The sequence below is a fragment of the Henckelia pumila genome, chromosome 4 (assembly GCF_033568475.1).
Source record: "Henckelia pumila isolate YLH828 chromosome 4, ASM3356847v2, whole genome shotgun sequence".
NCBI lineage: Eukaryota > Viridiplantae > Streptophyta > Magnoliopsida > Lamiales > Gesneriaceae > Henckelia > Henckelia pumila.
The window spans coordinates 38969936-38994691 of NC_133123.1; the positions used below are offsets into that span (position 1 = coordinate 38969936).

The 24756-nt window shown below is 34.0% G+C and overlaps 1 pseudogene; it reads right to left on the reverse strand.

Moving 5' to 3' along the window:
- Nucleotides 1-19631: 19631 nt before the first annotated feature.
- Nucleotides 19632-23091, reverse strand: LOC140860883 (uncharacterized; annotated as a pseudogene).
- Nucleotides 23092-24756: the final 1665 nt, after the last annotated feature.

The window sequence follows — 24756 nt, forward strand, 5'->3', positions numbered from 1 at the left end:
AATTCTTTTTAAATTTCTTTTTCTTATAGGGAATAAATTTATTATTAAAAGATTTATAAGGTTTATTAAATTTATTCTGTTTCTGTCGTTTTAAATATTTGTGTGACATGTTTGTTTTGCAACCGTATTCTTTTACTGTGAATTTCATTTTGTCACAACAAAGTTTATTGTTTTGTTTGTAGGATTTAGAGATTCTTTTATTTAGTGTTACTTCATGACATTTCTTTGTTATTATGTCTTTGATGAATTTAATAGCTCCTCCTAAAGTTTTAGCATAAGGACTAGTTAAGAATTCATCTTTACTGTGTATAGGTATATTAGGTATCTTATTAAATATACTTAGTTTATAATGTTCTTTTTTATCAGCATCTATTAATTGATAATAGTTTGTTTCATAATCACAAATAAATTCTTCTAAGTAACATAAATTGCATAATTTAATATTATCTAATATAAAGATTGCTCTATTTTGTTCTATATTCTTAGCTACCAAATTAGCATCATTATTAGAAACTCCTAAAAATTCTTGGTACAAGGCATCAACAAATAGTTCGAAATATCGATGTCCTGTCATTCCTTGTGGTAGATTAGTAATTACTAGGTTTTCAGCCCAAGTTCTTACTGCTCCTACCAGTGTCATTTTTATCATCCCATGAGTTAAAACTTGAATATTCTCACTTTTGTCTAATAATGGTATTAATTGAATTTGTACTGATAGTTCATTTGCCCAATGATCTATCTTTGACTTTCTTTCTTTGGCTGTTGAACATCCTAAATCTAAGATATTTTGTTTCACAAATCCTGATGTTTTTGATTCTCTAAGAATATCTCTAACATCTTTATAAGATCCAGAGTATTGGTCTCTGTTATATTTAAATTCTTAATCATCTCTTCCACCACTACCTTCTACATTCGTTCGTAGATTTAATCGTGGTCTAGAATTATCTTCAGATTCTGATTCTGAAATATCCATATCTCTGTATTGTTCTGAGTCCTGATGTGAATGATATAATTCTGAATGATATAATTCTTCTGTATTTACTCCTATTTGTTCAAAATCAAATAAGTCGGTTTCACTAAACATCTCCATACTTATGTTTGCCATAACTAAGGGGATTTCTATACCATGATTTAATTTTGAATGGTGGTTCTTCTTCCATTTTTTTTTTTCCTTTATCTATTGAAAGAACTTCCTTAAGATAGTTTAATATTTCATTACTATGTCTTTCTTGTTCAATTATTAATTTAGTCGTTGCTAAATCAATATATTCTTTGAAATTCTTCTCTAATTCTTGTATTGATAGATTGATCTTATTAATATTATTTTCTAAATCTCCTAGATCTTTTTCTAATTTTATTAAGAACGTCATTGCGATGAGGTTGACTCATTAACAATAGCTTGTTTAATTTTAAGAATATTTTGATTCATGGTTCCAATCTTATCAAGAATATCTTCATCATTTCTAGCAAATGATAATGATCTTCTTGGTACAGACTGTTTTGTGATTTGGAGGTCATCTGAACTCCATCTTTTATAGGGATTTATTTCTTCAATAAACGATTTTCGAGGGTGTTCAATTCTTGTAATATTTTCAAACATTCTTTCTACAGAAATAGTTGGTTTTGTTGAAATTATTCCTGTTTGAGAATTATTACTTATTGCTAAACCGACAACATAGTTTATATTGATCGGATGGTTTCCTGTTAACATAAGATTATTTCTATAAAAGTAATAATCTAATGTTAAAACGTCATTTATGTTTTTATCAAAAAGAGATATATTGTATTGTGGATAAATACAAAATTTCATCTTTTTGTAACATAAATTTCCTTCAATTTTTCCAAGGATAGAATCCTCGAAATTACGTATTCTTTTGTCACGAACTGTTATTTCAATTGGTGTATCTATTCCTTCTCGGTAGTGAGCTGATATTATTATTTCAATTCATCCGATATGAACATATTTCAGTTCAGATCGTTCTTTTTCACTGGCTTTTGCCATGATGGTATTAATATCTTGAGTTGTTAATAACTTCAGAGTATTAGACCTTGATTTGTTATTTATTTTACAAGATCGTTCTTTTGTACGAATCGAATAATAAATTAAATTTTTTCTGGGATTAATAAAATTTGAAATCTTACTTAGTATTCCTGGTTGGTCTATTAGATTTGTTTTTGAATTAGAAAACCCTGTTTTCTGTATTTCAGCAAACTTCCTTTGATTGAATATAATATTCAAATTATACTCTTGGTTTTCTTCAGATTCTTCAGATTCATCGACCAGGTTGTTTTGATTTGGAATTTTTACTTCTGTAATTTTAACAGATGATAGAACTTCTTAATTTTCTTAAGGCTATTAAAAGTCTTTTTGTCGAATCTATCTGTTCTAATAAATTCTGAAAATTTTCGAAACTATCAATTGAAGATTGACAATTTTTAAGATGTTTCAAATTGTTTTCACAATTTTCTATATCAAAATTTATATTTTGAGAATATAAATTAAAGATATTCATTTTTGTATTTTCATACATTTTCCATTTAGTAAAAATTGTTACTTTTATTATTTTATTTTTGTTGATCGGATTTCGATAACAAAGTTTGTTCTTATTCATAACATATTGTTATGTCTTCAATTTCATCGTTTTCAGAAATTTGAATTATCATTTTCCAGTTGCTTGAAAAATGTTCTTTTTTATGATTTTTGAAATAAAAGGTTTGGAGATCTTTTATTTTATTTCATAATTGATCTATTTGACGTAAATCTTTTAGTAAGATTATTTTATCAAATAAATTTTTAATCTCAATATCTAAAGTTAATCCAGACATTAATAATTTGTTTTATTTAAGCTCTGATACCAGGTTGCGGAATTCTTCAAATTCTTATGAATTTTCTTATTCATGGATTTACAAATCTGATTCATGGATTTTCAGATCTGATTCATTTATAACAGATAAATGTGTTCATATTAGTTTGGTTCCATTCATGGATTATTAATACAAATTTTAGTTGATAAATTGATTCAAATATGGTTAAATCAGAAGTATTTAAACGATATTCACGAAATGTATCATATTCATGATCATCTTCTATTTCAAACCAGTTTTTTTATTATTAATCTTCCATTTCTTATAAAGGATGATGACATGATTAATGTATTTTGACTATTTCTTTGAATTAAGGGCTGCAGGAGGTTTAGGAAGGTTACCTTGTTTGAATGAATCTTGGTTTTGAGCAGAGGCCAAATCCTTGCTTTCCCTTAACGATCACTTGATCAACTGGTATTTGCTCTATGGATCTCCAGGTTTACTCTTAACCATGAATATTCAATAATTGGTTTCCAACCTTATCCTCCTTACGCCCTGCTTGTTTAGTTATTAGCCATAAGGCTTATTTTGTTTTTGATTTTATGTTTCTTAGTTTCTGATAGTTTTCATACGTCTTATATGAACCAGATTGTAAGAAACTTTAAGAAGAGAGAGATACTCAAACTTCACTTACTTTTTTTTACAGCACAAAACATCTTCTTTTATAGGCATGGAGAAATGCATACATAATTAAAAATAAAAGAAAAGAGGGGGACCACCCGACACTACATAATGGAAACAGCTCATTTTACATCTGAGTGGATGCCTTTAACATGTGGTGTGGTCCACGATTTCATTTGTTTTTACATTGTGTCACTCTCTGAATCACTGGTGCATTCGGACCATTTCTTTATTGGTTTGTCTTCTTTGACAGCTGGTTTGTCCTCTTTGACATCTGATTCTTCGGTCTGAATGGGTTGACAATGTCCACATTTGTGAGTGGATATCATTGTTTTTAGTTTTTGACATAACATTTGTTGGGTTTCTCGGGTCATGTCAACTTTTGCTTCATAGATTGGAGCTTCGAATTGAGCTAACATGACTTGTTTTTTCTTTTGGATTGTCTCCTTGTATCCAGTGGTTAATAAAATTTTACTGGTTGCAAAATTTATTTTAACCTTTGAGTTTCCATCAATCTTTCCTGTCTTTGAGATCATATCAATCAATGTCTTTATTCTTATCTCAGGAAGTGTTGAGATATCCATTACTGGTTTCTCTTCATTTGATCCTTCGAATAAGAACTTGTCTTTTTGTTTTCGACATTGAATATATACCATTGGTTGATAGAATTTGTTATCATCCCAATCTGGAAGGGTTGAGTGAATACTCAATGTTAATACTGGATCGTCCTTAAAGATTGCTTTCTTGAACTGGATGATACTATTTCTCAACTGATATGAAAATAGTTCTATTTCTTGATTGTTGGGACTGACTTCCAATCCACTTAATAATCCATTTAAAAAGAATCTTGCGACTTCATGCGCTGGTGTTCTTGCTCTTGATATGTTCTGTGTGTCACAAGTTTGTAGCCAAGATTCTGCAGATGGTTTGGCTATTCTCAAATAGTTTAGTGTTTCAAAGAATTCAGTCTTGAGTTTTTTTGAAAAATTTGTTTTCTCAAAAATTGGTTTTTGTGGTCGCAGATTGACCATCTTTCTTTTTTTCTTTTCAAGGGCACTTTTAAACGTCCTTTCTTATTTTTTATTTTTCTCGGTGCTGGCTGTGTCCACCGGTTCTTTTTTCTTTTCTTTTTCTTTGTCAGTGTTGGCTGTGACCACTGACTGTTTCTCTTTTATCTCCATTATTTTGTCAAATGGAGTTGCCATTTTGATTGGTGTTCTTGGTGAGGATGATGATGATGAAGTTATCATCTTTTCTTCTGTCCTTTGAATTTTTCTACTCAAATTCCTTTCTTTTAGTTGAAGAATTTGAATTTCTTCCTGCAATTCAATCAATTGTTCTTTTAATTGACTTAGTTGCTCCATCTTGATTATACTCTGCACAAGAAAACATATTTATATATATAATGGTTAGTAAAATAACTCTTTTCGTGAGTAATTCGGATAGTTTTATTATGCGTATCATTGCATTTATAATTTTTTTTTCAAGAATTGAATCAATCTTAAATTGATTATTTTACTCAAAGAGTAATTTATGTTTCTGAATATAAATCTCATTTCATCAATTTATATTCCCCATGCTTTCTGAGGCATGTTCGGATGACTCACAGTCATTTTTTGGATCACTTAGGATCTCCTTTATTATTCCGTTACTACGGATAGTATAGTTTGGATGAAATTCTCTGGTTAATGCGTCGGGTAATGAATTATCCGTTCCTTTGACATGTTGGATCTCGAACTGATAATGGTTCAATTTTAATTGCCATCTAATTAGTCTTGCCGCATTTCTCCCTGCATTTCTTGATATTTTTCTTGTTTTGAAATATGTTAAATTCATATTATCTGTTCTTACTAAAAAAGGTTTAGAAATAAGATAAATTTCATAAGTTCTAATTGTGAATATTAAAGCTAATAATTCTTTTTCATTCGAATGATAATTTAATTGTGCACCTTGAAAAGTTCCTGATGTATAGTTGCATAATTCTTCATTATTTCTAGTAGCTGTTTTAGTAAGTTTTTCTAAATTTCTTTCTCCAGTATAAGCTTTTAAACATGCTCCCCAGTATTCATCTGAAGCGTCTGTTTCAATTATTATTATATCTTTATTTGAAGGAAAATATAATTCAGAAAGATTACTAATTATTTTCTTTTTAATAGTATCTATGTAATTAGTATCTTCTTTCGACCATTTCCACTTATAGTCCTGTTTAAGTTTTACCTGAAGAGGTTTTCTGATTTCTGCAAGTTTCTTAATGTAATTTCCAGAATAAGTTAATAATCCTAAAAATCTTCTTAATTGATCTTTATCCTTGATTTCGCTAGGAAAATCATGAATTTTCTTAAGTATATGCGGTTGTAAACAATGTTTTCCATCTTCTATTTGTAATCCTTAATAATTTATTTTTGTTTTGAATAATTGTGCTTTCTTTTCAGAAAGTATAATTCCATCTTTATGACAAATATCTAAAACTGTCATGAGATCTTTATAATGTTGATCTAGTATTTTTGAATAAATTAATATGTCATCTATATAAACGCAACAAAAATCTATATATGATTTAAAAGATTCATCCATATATCTTTGAAAGATACCTGGTGCTTGTTTAAGTCCGAAAGGTAATACAGTCTATTGATACTGTCCTTTTGGACAACTGAATGCTGTAAGTAATTGTGTTTGTGGTTCTAGTTGAATTTGCCAGAATCCTGATTTACAATCTAAACTGGAAAAATATTTCATTTTTCCTATATAAGATAGTAAATCATTCTTATTTGGGATATAATATCCATCCATAATTGTTGCTTTATTCATCTTTCGATAATCAATTACCATTCTTTTCTTATCAGTATCTTTCTTACTGACATAAAAGGCTGGTGAAGAGTGTGGACTTTTACTAGGGATGATTATCTTAAGTTTTAATAATTCTTGAACTTTTTTTTCAAATATTTTTGCATCATCCATGTTACATCTTCTTGGTGCTTCACGGATTGTGATATTAGGGTCTTTGAGTTTTATTGAAACAATGAATTGTTTTCTTTTCTTAATTTTGTCCTGAGGATTTTCAGAACATATATCATGAAATTTCCTCATGATTTATTTTTCAGGATTAATCGTTAAAATATTTTCTATTTTTAGTTCTATTGGATTTGTATTTCGTTTATGAAAATTCTTTGTAAATCCTTCATTTCCTACGCGAAATGCTGTTCGTATTTTGGGAATGTAAATCATTGATGATCCTTTGTTTAAAGTTATGTGATCTTCAAATTGTGTAAAGGGAAGATATTCTCTTAAAAAGTTATTTCCTATTATAATGTTCATTCCTGATTTTATTTGATATATAATGGGTATTACAAATTTTGTTTCTTCTATTCTATTTTTAATTTTTCTGCTACTGTATTAAGCATGATTATTGATCCATTTCCTATTCGAACTTTTAATCCTTTATCATATTTCTTCCAATAATGATTTGGAAGTATATGCTTGCTTTCTAAACACATACTTGCTCTTGTATCAACATAAGCATGTATATGATATGGTTTATGTTCTTTGATTTTAATTTGAATTTATATATATATACTATTTGGATTAGTTTTGTTTTTATTATCCATTCTCTCATTTTTTTTATTTTTATTTTTTTTTCGAGATAAGGGTAAAATTGGTATTTAGAAACAAAAGTTTCTCTCTCCAGAGAGTTGAAAGTAAGTTTTATTTATGTAGGGATTTATAAATAAGTTATAAAGTATTTTAGGGAGTGATTGACAATTAACCCTATTGCTTGTCTACTCTGACAATGCTATATTAATAATTTATTGATATAAATAAATTTTGATATTGCTTGTCGACTCTGACAATATTATTCTAATAATTTATTGATAAAATGATTCATGTGTAATTATAAAAATAGTAGATCCGATCCGTAACATAAATTAGCCAATATTAATTAATTAATTAATTAATGTATTTTTATTAATTTGCTCAAACCCCATACACTTGACATACATTTCGATCCTCCTATAAAAGGGCATCATTTGGACTTAAAAATCAATCAAAGCTTATCCATGGAGAAGACATTGATCAAGCTACTATTTCTTTGCTTCCTTTTACTTTCCACGTCAAATAACTCTCTTTCGTTTATTATCTACAACATTTTTTTTTAAATTTTTATTTGTTACTCAATATGTAGAATTAATATGTAGTTCTGCTATTAATGATCATAACAAATAAGTGACTCGGTTCGTGTTCAGGTTCAGGTTCAGTTTCGAGTCTCCCGTGTCCCAAATCTTAAAACAAATGAAATTAAGGTTGAATGAATGTTTGTGGATGCGCATTTTGCAGATTCTGGATTTCTGAAAATGACAACATCAACAAAGATGATTAACACAGGTGATTGGTCGAGGAAACTGCTTGAGTCGACGTGCTCTCAAGAGGGTGAAGATTGTAGAGAAAATCCATGTTGTGAAGGTCTTCAATGTGAAACATTAATTGACGATCATGTGGAAGAGTGTTCACATATTAATTAATCCACTATGTATTAATATTCATTTCCCGTACATGTTACATGCTCCTTTAATTTGCTTGTCCAGGTGAAAAAACTCGAATTGTTGTCCTTTTATGCTTTATGTCATGCATCGAGGGCTGTCTTTCACATCAACTCAATCCCAAATTGTATCCTAAAATCAATGAATAAATATCCTATTCAATTTTTTTTTAAAAAAAAAACGAAGTGATAACCACTAACTGTTATCTTTTGATACGTACAGGATAAACTATCGCTATAAACTCTACAATAATATATAATAATAATAAAAATTGTTTTTTTATCTTATATAAGTTTCTCTCTTTTCGATTTGGGTTGTGATCTATGTTATCATATTTCAGTTTTAATTTGTCACTGAAAATTCAATTTTTATCTCAACTTAGTTTTAATTGAACAGAACACGCATTCTGATTTAATTTGTACCAATTAATTAATCAAATACAAGCAATTAAAGTTTAAACCAAAAATAATATTACCGGCTGATATATTATCTACATGACACTCGACATTACTTGATGAATGCAACTAGAGATGTCAAAATGAGCTAGCGGGGCGGGATGACCCATAACCTGTCGCAACCCACCATTAGGCGGGTCGACCTATCTTTTAGGCGGATTGAAAAAACACCAACTCAACCCACCTATTTTAGGTGACGGAGCGGACTAACTCAACGGACCTACGTGTAATTTAGCGGATTTTGACGGGCCAATCTGCAACACATCATTAGATGAGTGGGGCGGGCCGGCCTACTTTTTAGGGTTGGAAAATGTCAACCCTACTCACCTATTTTGTATAGATTCAAACCAACCCAATGAGTCTAGTCTATTTTGACACGTCTAAATGCAACGTCTCTTGTCACAGTGTCAGAACCCCAAGAAAAATGACTTCCTGCGTTGGGCTTGAGTATGATTTCTTTGTAGTCCGTGTCACAGCCAAATCTGAAACTATTGGTGTTTTCTGTAATTGGATCTGTTCTTGGATCATTCAATATCGGTGGGGATATTGGTAGAAAATATTAATGATGGAGATTATAGAATTGTAATTTTATTCACAAGATTGCTTCACAGTAGAGCATGCATCTATATACATGATTACAATTCACAAATCACAATGCGTTGACACCTGTAGAAATTAAATCCCTTAATCTGACAGACCAGCAAATTGCATCCACAAGGAATATTTTGGGCTTTGTAGTCTTGGGCCTGGAGGAGATAGCCTGATCTTAGATAAAGTGGCCCAATCTGTATATCAGTTTACTACATGGAATATAACAAGTCTGTTGGAACTAGGGATGCAAACGAACTGGAATCGAGCCTATTCATAAACTATTTAAACTATTGCTCGTATATTATGGTTCTAAAAGCTCGAAATATTCGAAAAGGCTCGAAATGTATATATATTTATTATATAATTATATTATATTGATAAAATATTAAAGCTCGCGAACTATCGAACAAAAGAATTATGGCTCTAGCCCAGGTCGAAAAAGGTTCGAACATGTTCGTATTCAGCTCGAGTTCAATAAATTCGAATACGAATCAAATATTTATCGAGCTGGCTTGAAAAATTCGCGAACTGGCTCGATTCGTTTACACCCCTAAAGTAGATGGATATGGAGGTATTTTTTAAAAACATCTTATGTAGTTTTTACCCATCTCAAAACTTTGTTCGTGATTTCTCTTTAGCGGAGACAATACATTCATTGTACTAAAAAAAAAATTTGTTAAAAAACTTGTGCAAAGTTATATTTCTCAATTATTTTAATTTAACTAGTATCTCACCCGTGTGATGCACGAGATATTATTTTATACAATTAACAATAATAATTAGTAATTATGACCATTTGAACAAATAATTAAGGTAGTGTTTGCAATATTTAAAAATAAGTGATTATGGATTTTTTCTTCACAAATTTGTTAAGAAAAAATTTACAATCACTTATTTTTAGAGCTTGTAAACATTCTCTAAAATACAAATGACCTAAATGAATTATAGATTGTACAATTAGAAAACAAACAAAGTAAATGAACAAAAAAATTTATTTATTAAAAAACTTGTAACTGAACAAAAAATGATATAAAATGTAATCTATCCATAAAATACGAAGAAAAAAACGTACCAAAAGTTATGTTTCATCGGTTACATCCGCACTTTTAAAATCTTGAAAGCTCTTGAATTAAAAAATCTTTGACGAAAAAATATCATCGAAAATCTCGCATACATTTGTTTTGTTTATAAAATTTATTTTGTATTTGTTTGTTGTCGTCTTATATTTCAGTCCATTTTCCGAAACAATTACTTTTTGCTGTCTCGCATACATTTGTTTTGTTTATAAAATTTATTTTGTATTTGTTTGTTGTCGTCTTATATTTCAGTCCATTTTCTGCAACAATTACTTTTTGCTACAAAAAGATAATCTTCTTTGAGAAATGGTTTCACTTTATCAAGAAAGTGATATTTGATTGTTGCATGTATGCGTGAACCATACAAAATAGAAAAAAATGTAAAATATACTCATATATTTACAGATAGATATCAATAAGAAAAAAAATCAACATCATGAAATATGCATTCCAACGTGGGAACCCCTTGTTTTCATACGAAGATAGATTGTAACAACGAATTAATTGTAGTTTCAGTGCCCATGGTGCAAAGTAAACTGTAAAAGCCAAAAGGGTAGTTCATGGATAGGGGTGTCAAAACTCAACCCAACCCGTCAATCCGACACGACCCAACCCGAAAAATATCAGGTTAGGGTTGAGGGTTTTTGGGTTTGGGTCAAATCGGGTTGACCCGAAAGCTAACCCGAAAAAATTAATCGGGTTTGGGTTGGGTTAGGGTCAACCCGGGTTGACCCAAAATAACCCGAAAGTTTTAATTATTATTATTTTTATATAAAATTAAGATAGATTTACTACATTTTTATACGTTGTATGTTTGAAAAAAATATTATTATATATTCATATAATATATTTTCTAAATTTAATGTTTATTTTGTACAATTTTTATTTTTTTAAATATTTTTTTTATTTTTTGTATTAAGTATACTTTAAATTTTTTATAACTAAAAGTTCAAATTTAAATTATATATAAGTTTAGATTTTATTATTATGTGTTTTAAATTAAGTATTATTATTATTATTGTGTTTTTTGAATTTTATTTAATAATTTGTTTAAAAAAATAAAAAAAATTCGGGTTGGTTCGGGTTGATCGGGTTAGTCGGGTTAGTCAGGTTCGGGTTTGGGTTGGGCATTTTCGGGTTGATTCGGGTTCGGGTCGGGTTCGGGTTGAAGAAATTTTTAAAATTATTTTCGCCAACCCGACCCACCCGAATTGACACCCCTATTCATGGATAGTTCTAAATAAATGAGTCATTTATATATGGTAATTTTTCTTTATATATAACAATCAAAATTAACTTATTGAAACCAAAGGAATTCGAAATTGTGATTTTTTCAAAAAAAAAAACAAATCAGTAATTGACATAAATAGCTCCCAGCAAAAATTAAGTAAAAAAAATACGTATAAAGCTTATGTTTATGTCTTAATTAAGTAAAAAAGTACATATAAATAATTAGAAAATTACTTCTTCAAAATAAAATTATTTTTTTTAGGAAAAATAAAATTAATTTGACAATTATCATATGTTATTCAATTTATTTTCGTATAAATGTCAGTCATGTCCAACACTCTGTAAAATGCTAAAGTTAATCAATCATCAACCAATATTATATCATACCCAATAACTAAAGTAATTGTTATGCACCATAATCCAAAAACAAAAAAAAACCAAAAAAATTTCCTATAACTTTCCGTGTTAACCAAAAATATTCATAAATTGACCATGCATCATCATTATAGAAAGGAACACAACAGGACGAAGATCAAAGTTAATCTACTAATATACTCATATTTCAAGAATTAAGTTGTAGCTTGTTGTGAACTCCAACAATATCACTACAATTCAAAAATCGAAGATAAACTTCTTTCAGAGCTCTCGATGTTGCTAGCTCATCGATATGTTATATCTCCAGACTCATTCATTCATCTTTTATCGTAATATTTAATTTTAATCTTTGATTTTCATTTGTTTTTCCGAAATAAAAATTGTTAGAAATAAGTAAATACTAACATAAAAAGTAAAATCTTTATTTACCTGTTATAAAAGTATGAATGTAGGGGCAAAGTTTTTGCATTGTGTATATACATGTTAATTACCCTTTTGTTCCATATGAATGAGATGTTAATGAGGGTTATATAAGTAAAATTACAAAAAAAATAGGGACAAAAATGAGAAAATACACAAGAGAATTGATTGGGTATAATAATTGATTGAGTGTTATAATTTCTCACATTTAACTTTCATCTTATTTGAAATTATTTAATTCTATAAATTCCAATTTTTTACTATTGATTGTGTCAAATTGTCTAAAAAAATTATCATACATAAAATTTATATGTTATTATATGATTTTTTTTTTCCATTTCATCCATGTATTTGCAAGATTCTAATATAAATTTTTGTAATACTATTTTATTAATATTCAATCGAAGATTGAATAAATGATTCAAAATTAAAGTAAAAATTATATAGTATTTTCACTATAATTATTTATTTTTGTTGCAAATTTGTTCAAAATATTTTAAGTAACTAGACAAATATTCAATATTATGATTTTGTTTAATAATTTTATACTTATATATTTTGTTCATGATTATGGCAATAGTTTGATTGTTTAAAAAATACTTACATTATTTCAAAAAAAACATTGGTAATATCAATTTATTATTGTGTAGATTATAAACCAATAATTGTTAATATTTCTTTACTAAAGATACATTGTAGTAACTCAGATTTCATTTTAAGATAATAATATGATAAACATGATTAAGGGTTAGTAATTAATCAATTTCGGAGTATTATTGGACTTCAGAATGAAATTTGGGCTTTTGACTTTGGGTCGGATCGGAAGCTCCGAACCCAGATCGAAAGCTCCGATCTCAGCCACTTCGGAAGCTCATCGGAAGCACCGAGATCGAAAGCTCCGATCCTGGAACGGAAGTTCCGATCTCCGGCTGCCAGCATTGATCGATGACTCAGCCACGAGTTTTGACAAGTGTTGAACGGAGGGAAGATCGGAAGCTCCGATCGTCGGATCGGAAGTTCCGATCCTGGCGTGTCCTGCATGCATGCAATGAGGCTGATCGGAAGCTCCGATTCCGAGATCGGTGGTTCCGATCCTGGCCGGGAATTTTGCCTATAAATAGGGGTCTCCGGGATTCATTTCAATTACGAATTCCAAGTTTTCCTTCTTCAGTTATATAGTGTGAGATATACACTTGAGGGCCCTATCGGTTATAATAGAAGTTCTGGAATAACCAAGGTGTGGTTATAGTCATCCGGGACTAACGTCTCCAAAGGGCTATCTAAGGACGAAGGTATGGTCCGGGAATCTATTTAAGTTTTGGGAGTACTTATTAGCTTAGTTAAGGCTTATAGAACTTGTGTAGTGATACGATGAACTTTTGAATATAGACTTGGAACTTAGGATCTACTATACTTGAACTAGCCTAGAGGTACGTACACATTGACTGAAATTGCCAGCGAGTATACATATTTATATGTTGCATTTATTTGGCATTATTATATGGCATGATGTATGATTTACCGTTTTCTATACTCATATGTCATATGCATATACACGTTGAGCCTATACCTTGTTATACCTGACTATAGAGCCGCTCAGCTCTATACTCGATAGTCTGTCACTGAGAGTACCGCAACGGCGGGGGCATTTATGTCTGTCTACTCTAGTGTACTAGACGAGTGTGGTTGCACCCAGAGGTTGATCCGTGCGGTGGCAGCACTCATGTGGCGTCGGTTCTGAGCATGACTTTTCGGATGACCCTTTACCAGTCATCATGTTGCATGCATTATATACATATGTTTACTCATGTTTATGTACTGGGCGTTAGCGCTCACGTCCTAGTTGTTATCTTGGACACCCTATTCCATGGGGCAGGTCGCAGGATGAACGAAGCTGGTAGTTCAAGGCAGGACTAGGGAGCAGGAGCCTTGAGGAGTTTATTATACAACAGGATTCGATATAGCTGTATAATGTTTACTTTTAAGTTTTCGATATGGTTGTATCATTACAGATTTAAGCCTGGATTATATTACTAAGCTGATATGTAAATTATGGTTATGTTTCCGCACGTTTTTACTCTGTTAAGTATTTTTCTGTATTAAGTTTAATGCATGCTATTAGTTGCCAGTTAGTATGTGATTCCATGCAGGGTCACTACATTTTTGGTATCAGAGCATGCATAGATTTTGGGATTAGTACTTGGTATTTAGTTTAGTTTTGAGTAATTCTTGAGCATTTGGGATTTTAATGTGCAATTCTTTTCAGGATATGGCTGACGAGAGTCACGGTAGTGTTGGCCAGGGAGGTGGTCATCATCATCGTCACCATCACCATCAGGATGATCGACATCGTCCTCATGAGGGTAGACGTCGTTATACTATTAATAAGTTCATGCAAGTAGGGCCGAAACCCTTGGTGGGAGGTGAGAATCCTGAACAAGCTAGAAGCTGGATGTCTAAACTTGAGAGTACGTTTCGAGCTTTCGAGTGCACTGAGGAGCAGAAACTGGAAGTTCTAGAATTAGTTCTAGAGGATCGAGCACGTTTTTGGTGGGATGCCAAGGCTGCTCAGGCACGTACTGAGAGAGGACAGGTGACTTGGGAAGATTTTTGTCAGCAGTTTCAGAAACTGTATTTTTCTCCGGCTGTTCGCCAAGCACGATCGATGGAGTTTCTTACTCTGAGGCAAGGATCAATGACTATTGATCAATATCAGCAACGATTTCTTTATCTGCTACCTTTCAGTCCTCATATAAGTAACAGTGATTCATCAAAGTATGATATCTTTCTGCAAGGCTTGAATCAGGATATCTACTCACAAGTTGTCGTCTGTGATGATCCGACATCTTATGAGACTTTGGTGAACCGTTGCCATCTTGTAGAGACCAGCAACAGGCGGGCACAGTTGATGATGCCAGCACAGCCTAGTGGATCTTCTGAGCCTCGAGCTCAATCTGTTGTGCAATCTGTACCTACGTCTTCTTCTACTCCTACTACTTCGTCTGGTTCTCATGGTTCACGAGGTACATTCCGCTTTGGGAAGAAGAAGAAGAATAAGAAGAAGGAGTTTTGTAGCCACTGTGGGGGGAAACATCCTGCAACTTCATGTCGGAGGGCTACTGGGGCTTGTTATATTTGTGGTCAGCAGGGACATCTACGGAGAAATTGTCCTCAGCGCATGGGTTCTGCTAGTGGATCGGGATCCCAGGTTGGATCTCAGGCTTCTACTTTTTCATGACAGCAGCCAGCACCACAGAGTTCTTCTGGTTATCGTCCCCAGACTCAAGGGCAGGTATTTGCTCTGTCTCAGGAGCAGGCTACTGAGGGAAGCGATCGCATGTTGGCAGGTAACTTTTTTTTATGTGGTATTCCTGTACTTGTCTTAATTGATACTGGAGCATCGCATTCCTTTATTTCTAGTCGCTTCGTTAAGAGACATAGATTACCTTATGTATCATTAGATATGGATTTTGTTGTATCTACTCCGCTGGAGCAGGAGGTAGTAACTAAGCGTCTAGTGATGGGTTGCCTTCTGGAGTTTGAGGGTAATGTGTTATCGGCTAATTTGATGATATTAGCGATGACAGATTTTGATTGTATTTTGGGAATAGATATGCTGACTTTGTATCACGCTACTGTGGATTGTTATCAGAGTCTGGTACAATTTCATCCCGTTGAGGATGATAGCTGGTACTTTTATGGTGAGGGTGCGCGACCTCTGATGCCACTTGTTTCGGCTCTGAAGACATGTCATGTCTTGGAGTCAGGTGGGGAGGGCTACCTCATCTATGCAGTTGATATGTCCGCGAGTAGTTCGGGTATTGATCAGCTACCGGTTGTCAGCGAGTTTTCTGACGTATTCCCTGATGAGATTCCTGGTGTTCCTCCGGTTCGAGAGGTTGAATTTGGTATTGATCTAGTACCAGGAACTACTATATCCCGAGCACCTTATCGTCTGGCACCATCAGAGATGAGGGAATTGAAACAGCAGTTACAGGATCTTCTTGATAAGGGATATATTCGTCCGAGTGTTTCTCCGTGGGGAGCACCTGTGTTATTTGTCAAGAAGAAGGATGGATCGATGCGATTATGTATTGATTACAGGCAGTTGAATCGTGTCACCATCAAGAATAAGTATCCTTTGCCACGGATTGATGATCTGTTCGATCAATTACAGGATACTTCTGTTTATTCTAAGATTCTGAGATCTGGATACCACCAGATGCGGGTACGAGACTCAGATATTTTTACGACTGCTTTCAAGACCAGATACGGGCATTATGAATTTCTGGTGATGCCATTCGGTTTGATGAATGCACCGGAAGTCTTTATGAATCCGATGAATCAGGTATTTCGAGAATATCTGGATAGATTTGTCATCGTCTTCATTGATGATATTCTTGTCTATTCTCATGACAAGGATGAGCATGCATGAAAGGGCTCGTGTCCTGATTTAATATTTAATGATCAAACAACCAGGATTAATTAATGTAAACAGCGAAAACGAGTTAAAAATTTGCGTTTGGGCCTACAGAAATTTCGGCATGACCTATTTGTAAATAGGACATCCCAAAAACCTGTACAACACAACCAGCAATATATACTCGAAAATATAGTCACAACTCCAATTTACAAACCTATAGCCGCACTGGCCAGGACTAAACACATGCAGAGCCGGCAAGGCTCGATCACACAAATAACAATTCAAAACAAGGTCCAAAACTATTTATACAGATACACAGGGCATCACCTTGGCAAATATAAAACTCGCTAAACTGATATATATACATATATCTGGGAACTCGACTCCACGCTCGCCTCACTGGGTACCACTAAATGACGCTCCACCAGATGCGTCAAATCTCCCTGGATAACCTGCTATGGAATCACAAACAACCACAGCATAAAAAGAAAACAGGGGTCGAACCCCAGTACGACGAACTATAAAAATTACGACAAATATAACTGACATGAATAAAATCAAGTACAATGCAATGAAATGCAATGTAATGCGTGACAGGTATCAATGAAATAAGGGATACCAAAAGGAGACCAAATAATCGTATCACAATAAACTCAGTGGCCACCCGTGCCAGGAACGCAGCAGACCTCGAATCATCACTCCTAATCCATACAAGTAGCATCGGAGGGTGACAGGAGCGACCCGTCCAGCCTCATGCTGTCATCAGGAGTGTCGTACGTAGCATCGGAGGGCGACAGGAGCTACATGTCCGTGCCTCATGCTATCTCAGGAGTGCACTAAAATAATGTCACTCGCTCCATGATGACTCAATACATCTCAAGAGATCAATATCAATAGCAATCAAAGGAGTCAAGGCTCAACGTGCTATGTAAACTTGTAAATGAGTGAATGCAATCATATAATCCACGTAAGCATATAAAACACGTTATTACTCATTACAAAATACTTAATATCATTACATGTCATTATAGGCGTCGTAATATAAACAGCTCATACGTACCTCAACCAACACTTAATTACCATAGAAATATCTCAAGTAATATTCGAATACTCCAATCCTGTGAAAAACCATTTATTTCACATCAATTCCTATTTTCGTTTACAAATCTGACAATTATCGGAACTAAGTCTAAAAATAAAACTAACAGTTCCAAATATTCATATTTCATATTCAGTCATCCTATCCATGTCTAAATCTCGATAAATGACTCTAAAAGTCGAAATATCAACATATTCAGATTCTGAATATTTCCAGAAAATTCCCAAAATTTTTGAATATTATATATATCAATTCTAACACATCAAAACATCTAAAACTTGATTTCAAGACTTCTAAAATTCGAAATTCCCAATAAAATAAATCTGGAAATTCGAAATAATGCTCCAATAATTTCTGAAAAATAGCCAATACCTCCAATCGAGCCCGATATAATACCTACAACCAATAATAAATCAAATATCAATTATCGAAAGTCAATCGAATCAAAATTCCCAAAATTCGAAAACACAAATTACACCAAAATTCCCGAAATTCCCGATATTTATTAATACATATTTGTAAAACACAAATTAATTAACATACGCATATCGGGTCCTTACATTTCTCCCCCTCTAAAAAGAAAATTTCGTCCTCGAAATTAACACGCATCAAACTTATATACAAAGGGATCAAACATCTATCACTGATAGTACATAGGGAAATCAGAGTACATGGCATAATTCATGACATTGTCAAACAAATGAGGCCATTCTTGACGCATTCGAGACTCCAATTCCCATGTAGCTTCTTCTCTCCCATGTCTACTCCATTCCACCATAACCAAAGGAATCGTCTTGTTCCTTAGTTGCTTTTCTTTACGATCAAGAATCTACACTGGATACTCAACATAGCTAAGGGAACTATCCAACTCCACATCATCAGCCCTCAAGATATGAGAAGGATCTGGTTCATACTTCCGCAGCATAGATACGTGAAATACATCATGTATCGCAGAAAAACTCTGCGGCAAGTTCAAACGATACGCTAAAATACCAATCTTCTCAACAATCTCGTATGGACCGATATAACGAGGAGCTAATTTCCCTTTACACCCAAATCTCATAGTACCACGAAATGGTGATACTTTCAAGAAAACAAAATTGCCAACCTGAAATTCTAAAGGTCTACGTCTGTTATTAGCATAGCTGGCTTGACGATCCTGGGCTGCTTTCATTCTTTTCCTAATCAGTTCAACTTTTTCTTTCATCTCTTGAATAAACTCTGGTCCTGAAAACTGTCGTTCTCCTACTTCTTCCCAACAGATCGGAGATCCACATTTTCTGTCATACAAGGCTTCAAATGGTGTCATCCCGATAGATACTTGGTAACTGTTATTGTAAGAGAATTCCACCAAAGCTAAAGATTCTTGCCAACCACCACTAAAATCCATCACAACGGCTCGTAATAAATCTTCAAGCGTCTGAATAGTCCTTTCAGATTGACCATCTGTCTGTGGATGATAGGCAGTACTCATGGCCAATTTAGAACCCAAAGCTGATTGCAAACTAGACCAAAACTTAGAAGTAAATCTGGGATCACGGTCTGATACTATAGTAACTGGCACACCATGCAATCGCACTATCTGATCAATGTACATTTTTTCCATTTTCGTATATGTCCACGTACGATCATATGGAATAAAATGGGCAGATTTAGACAATTTATCCACAATAACCCAAATGGCATCACAACCACGATTAGATCGAGGTAGGTGTGTCACGAAATCCATAGTAATGTGTTCCCAATTCCACTGTGGTACTTCAAGACTAAGTAACATACCACCTGGTCTCATTCTTTCAGCCTTAACTTGTGACACGTCAAACACTTAGCCACAAAATCAGAAATATCATTCTTCATACCTTCCCACCAGTAATGGGCTTTCAAGATATGATACATCTTTCTAATTCCAGGATGTACACTATGTCGACTACAATGAGCTTCTCATAGTATATCGTATTTCAAATCTATCAAATTCGAAACCACAAGTCTACCATTATAACGCAAACATCCATCAGAAGAAACAAGAAATTTCCCTGACTGACCAGGTGGAGTTAATTCTTTCAAGTGATGAATGTATGGATCAGTCTTTTGTGCTGCTTTGATTTTCAAAATTATTCGTGGTTCAACTTGTATAGATGAAACTATGAAATGATTACCTTTAGCTCGATAAGTCCATCCTGAAGTTCTCAAATGCTCATGAACTTTAGAAATAGTTAACGATGCCAACATCTTAGTATGAACTTTTCTGCTCAAAGCATCTGCAACTTGATTCACGTTTCCTGGCTGGTATTGAATATCACAGTCAAAATCCTTAATCAGTTCCAACCATCGACGTTGTCTCATATTCAAATCAGACTGTGTGAATAAATATTTCAGACTCTTATGATCGGAATAAATCACAAACTGCTCACCGTACAGATAATGACGCCATATTTTCAATGCATGCACAATGGCAGCCAATTCTAAATCATGAACTGGATAACGAGTCTCATGTGGTTTCAATTGACGAGATGCATACGCAATCACGCGTCCATTTTGCATCAAAACACAACCCAGTCCATTCAAATAAGCATCTGTACAGACAACAAATCCACCTGAGCCTGAAGGTAATACTAGTACTGGAGCCGTAGTCAATTTCTCTTTCAAAGTCTGAAAACTAGCTTCACATTCCTCAGTCCACACAAAACGTCGATCTTTTTGCGTCAATATAGTCATAGGCCTAGCTATTTCGGAAAATCCCTTGATGAAACGCCTATAATATCCAGCCAAACCCAAAAAAACTACGAATCTCAGAGACATTGGTTGGTCGAGACCAATTAAGAACAGCTTCAATTTTACTAGGATCGACAGATACCCCTTGTGCTGATATCACATGTCCTATAAATAATACTCTATCTAACCAAAACTCGCACTTAGAAAACTTAGCATATAATTGTGATGTTCTGAGTTTCTGAAGTACTAATGTCAAATGTTCTTTATGCTCCTTCCTTGACTTAGAATAAATCAAAATGTCATCAATGAAAACGATAACAAATCGATCTATAAACTCTCGAAACACACGATTCATTAAATCCATAAAAACCGTTGGATCATTAGTCAACCCGAAAGGCACAACTAAGAATTCATAATGTCCGTAACGCGTTCGAAATGTTGTCTTGGAAACATATTCCTCTCGAACTCGAAGTTGATGATATCCGAAACGAAGATCAATTTTAGAATATACAGATGTACCCTGCAACTGATCAAACAAGTCATCAATTCGTGGCAAAGGATACTTATTCTTCACAGTAGCCTGATTCAATTGCCGATAATCGATGCACATTCTCATCGTTCCGTCTTTCTTCTTCACAAACAAGACTAGAGCACCCCAAGGTGATACACTTGGTCTAATATAACCTTTTTCCAGCAAATCTTGCAATTGCGTCTTGAGTTTTTTCAATGCTGCTAGAGCTAATCGATATGGAGCTCGGAAAATAGGACTTGTCCCTGGCATTAATTCAATGCTAAGATCTATTTCCCTTTGAGGCGGAAAACCCAGAATCTCATCAGGAAATACATCAGGAAAATCCTTAACGACAGGAATATCTAAAACTTTCAATTTCTCTTCCTTCGTCGCATCAAGAGCATAAATCATAAATCCTTCATTTCCTATCGACAATAATCTAAACATTTCCATTGCCGATACTAATGGAATGCGAGATTGTGAATCACTACCATAAAAATTCCACTTATTGCCATAATACGGTCTAAATCTCACAATGCCATGGAAACAATCAACCGTAGCTCTATAATTCATCAGTGTATCCATACCCAAGATACAGTCAAAATCAGACATAGCTAGTTTGATTAGATTGGTTATCATTATCTTATCCTCAAATCTAATCACACAATTCAAAACTATCTCATTAGACATCAAGAAAACACCAGCAGGAGTAGCAACAGACACAGTATCCAATAACGAAGTAAAAGCAATCTCATGCTCATCAGCAAATGTAACAGATAAAAATGAATGAGATGCTCCTGTGTCTATCAAGATACGTGCAGGATACTCAAAAATATAACAAATACCTGCAATAACTCCCCCAGGTGCATCTTGTGCCTGATCCTGAGTCATAGCATGGACTTGAGCCTGCTGTGGACCTGGAAAACGCTGCTGACTCTGAGGAGATGGATACCTAGGCTGCTGAGTGGACTGTACTAGAATATAAGGCTGTGTAGGAGCAAACTGTGGTACAAGAGCATATGGTCTGAATGATGGTCGTCCAGAAAACTGGCCAAACTGTTGTGGCTGAAATTGCTGTCTTCCAGCATTTGGACATACTCGAGACGAATGTCCAGCCTGCCCACAAGTATAACAAGTTCCTGGAAATCCTGTACAATGTGCACTCAAATGATTACCACCACATCTGTCACAGTACACTCTTCCAGACGATCCAACTGAACTTCCACCATGACTACCACTGGAACTGAAGGAACTAGACTGTGGTTTCTTTTTAAATGGCTTCCCTCTAGCTTTAAACCAAGGCCTTTTCGCTTGCTGAGAAGATTGCGTAGGCTGATATGAAGGTAAACCCATTGGTGTCTGTGAACTGCTTCCAGCTCCTTGAGGAACAGATGCTGGGATTGATTGTGGTTCACCCCTGAGTAGACTTGCTTCAATTTTCTTGGCCTTTTCTACTGCTTTCATATAAGTAGATGGAGTTTCAGTAGTCACCAAAGTATGGATTGTTCGTGTAAGCCCCTTCAGAAAATGTGAAAGCTTTGACCGATCATTCTTTGCAACATGTGGGACATAAGGCAAAAGAGCAGAAAACTGAGAAGCATATTCAGCAACAGATTTATTGCCTTGCACCAACAGATTAAATTCATCTTCTTTAGCAGAATAGTATGATGGTGGTGCATATTCTTGTGCAAACTGCTTACAAAATACTTCCCATGTGATCTTTTCACCAGAATCAGAAAGTGTTTCTGTTGTCGTTTCCCACCACAGTTGCGCTCGGTCTTTCAGCTGAAAAGGAACTAACTTCAGTCGAATGTCATCAGGATATTCTAATCCATTAAACATATTGTTGATACTTTTCAACCAACTAGCAGCTTTCTCACTTCCTTCATTGCCAAAGAACTTTTGCGGATGCAAATCCTGAAATTGAGAAATTATTAATCGTATTCCTCCCATTTTCTCAGTCAATTGGGCTACTGGATCAGCCTCAGCCTGAATCGCTTTTCCTTTTTCAGGATTTACCCGTGGTTGTTGTTCCACCTCTAATTCCACATCTTTCGGAGGCTGAACAGCTGGTCGACCACGTCTTCCCCTGACAATATCATCAAGATTTCTAACATTTTCCGCTGCAGACTCTTCTACAACTTCCTTTCCTTTTCTACCTCTTCCTCCTGGTGCCATTCTACAAGACACAAGGATTTAAATACAGGCAAAAATATCTTAACAAACAGAAAACTGTGATAGGAACTCAGAGTTCTAATAGAATTCATAAACTAATTCTAAAGCCAAGAACTACTGGTTCTAACAAATACGTTCAAAAATAAACACCACAAGTAAGTCACGTAAGAACAAGTAATCACACACATACACAACCATTTTGTTAGTGTCTAAACTCGAGTGTCCTAGACTCTAATTCGAGCATATCCCAGTATACGCTCTGATACCAAATGAAAGGGCCCGTGTCCTGATTTAATATTTAATGATCAAACAACCAGGATTAATTAATGTAAACAGCGAAAACGAGTTAAAAATTTGCGTTTGGGCCTACAGAAATTTCGGCATGACCTATTCGTAAATAGGACATCCCAAAAACCTGTACAACATAACCAGCAATATATACTCGAAAATAGAGTCACAACTCCAATTTACAAACCTATAGCCGCACTGGCCAGGACTAAACACATGCAGAGCCGGCAAGGCTTGATCACACAAATAACAATTCAAAACAAGGTCCAAAACTATTTATACAGATACACAGGGCATCACCCCGGCAAATATAAAACTCGCTAAACTGATATATATACATATATCTGGGAACCTGACTCCACGCTCGCCTCACTGGGTACCACTAGATGACGCTCCACCAGATGCGTCAAATCCCCCTGGATAACCTGCTATGGAATCACAAACAACCACAGCATAAAAAGAAAACAGGGGTCGGACCCCAGTACGATGAACTATAAAAATTACGACAAATATAACTGACATGAATAAAATCAAGTACAATGCAATGAAATGCAATGTAATGCGTAACAGGTATCAATGAAATAAGGGATACCAAAAGGAGTCCAAATAATCGTATCACAATAAACTCAGTGGCCACCCGTGCCAGGAACGCAGCAGACCTCGAATCATCACCGCTAATCCATACACGTAGCATCGGAGGGTGACAGGAGCGACCCGTCCAGCCTCATGCTGTCATCAGGAGTGTCGTACGTAGCATCGGAGGGCGACAGGAGCTACCTGTCCGTGCCTCATGTTATCTCAGGAGTGCACTAAAATAATGTCACTCGCTCCATGATGACTCAATACATCTCAAGAGATCAATATCAATAGCAATCAAAGGAGTCAAGGCTCAACGTGCTATGTAAACTTGTAAATGAGTGAATGCAATCATATAATCCACGTAAGCATATAAAACACGTTATCACTCATTACAAAATACTTAATATCATTACATGCCATTATAGGCGTCGTAATATAAACAGCTCATACGTACCTCAACCAACACTTAATTACCACAGAAATATCTCAAGTAATATTCGAATACTCCAATCCTGTGAAAAACCATTTATTTCACATCAATTCCTATTTTCGTTTACAAATCTGACAATTATCGGAACTAAGTCTAAAAATAAAACTAACAGTTCCAAATATTCATATTTCATATTCAGTCATCCTATCCATGTCTAAATCTCGATAAATGACTCTAAAAGTCGAAATATCAACATATTCAGATTCTGAATATTTCCAGAAAATTCCCAAAATTTTTGAATATTATCAAAACATCTAAAACTTGATTTCAAGACTTCTAAAATTTGAAATTCCCAATAAAATAAATCTGGA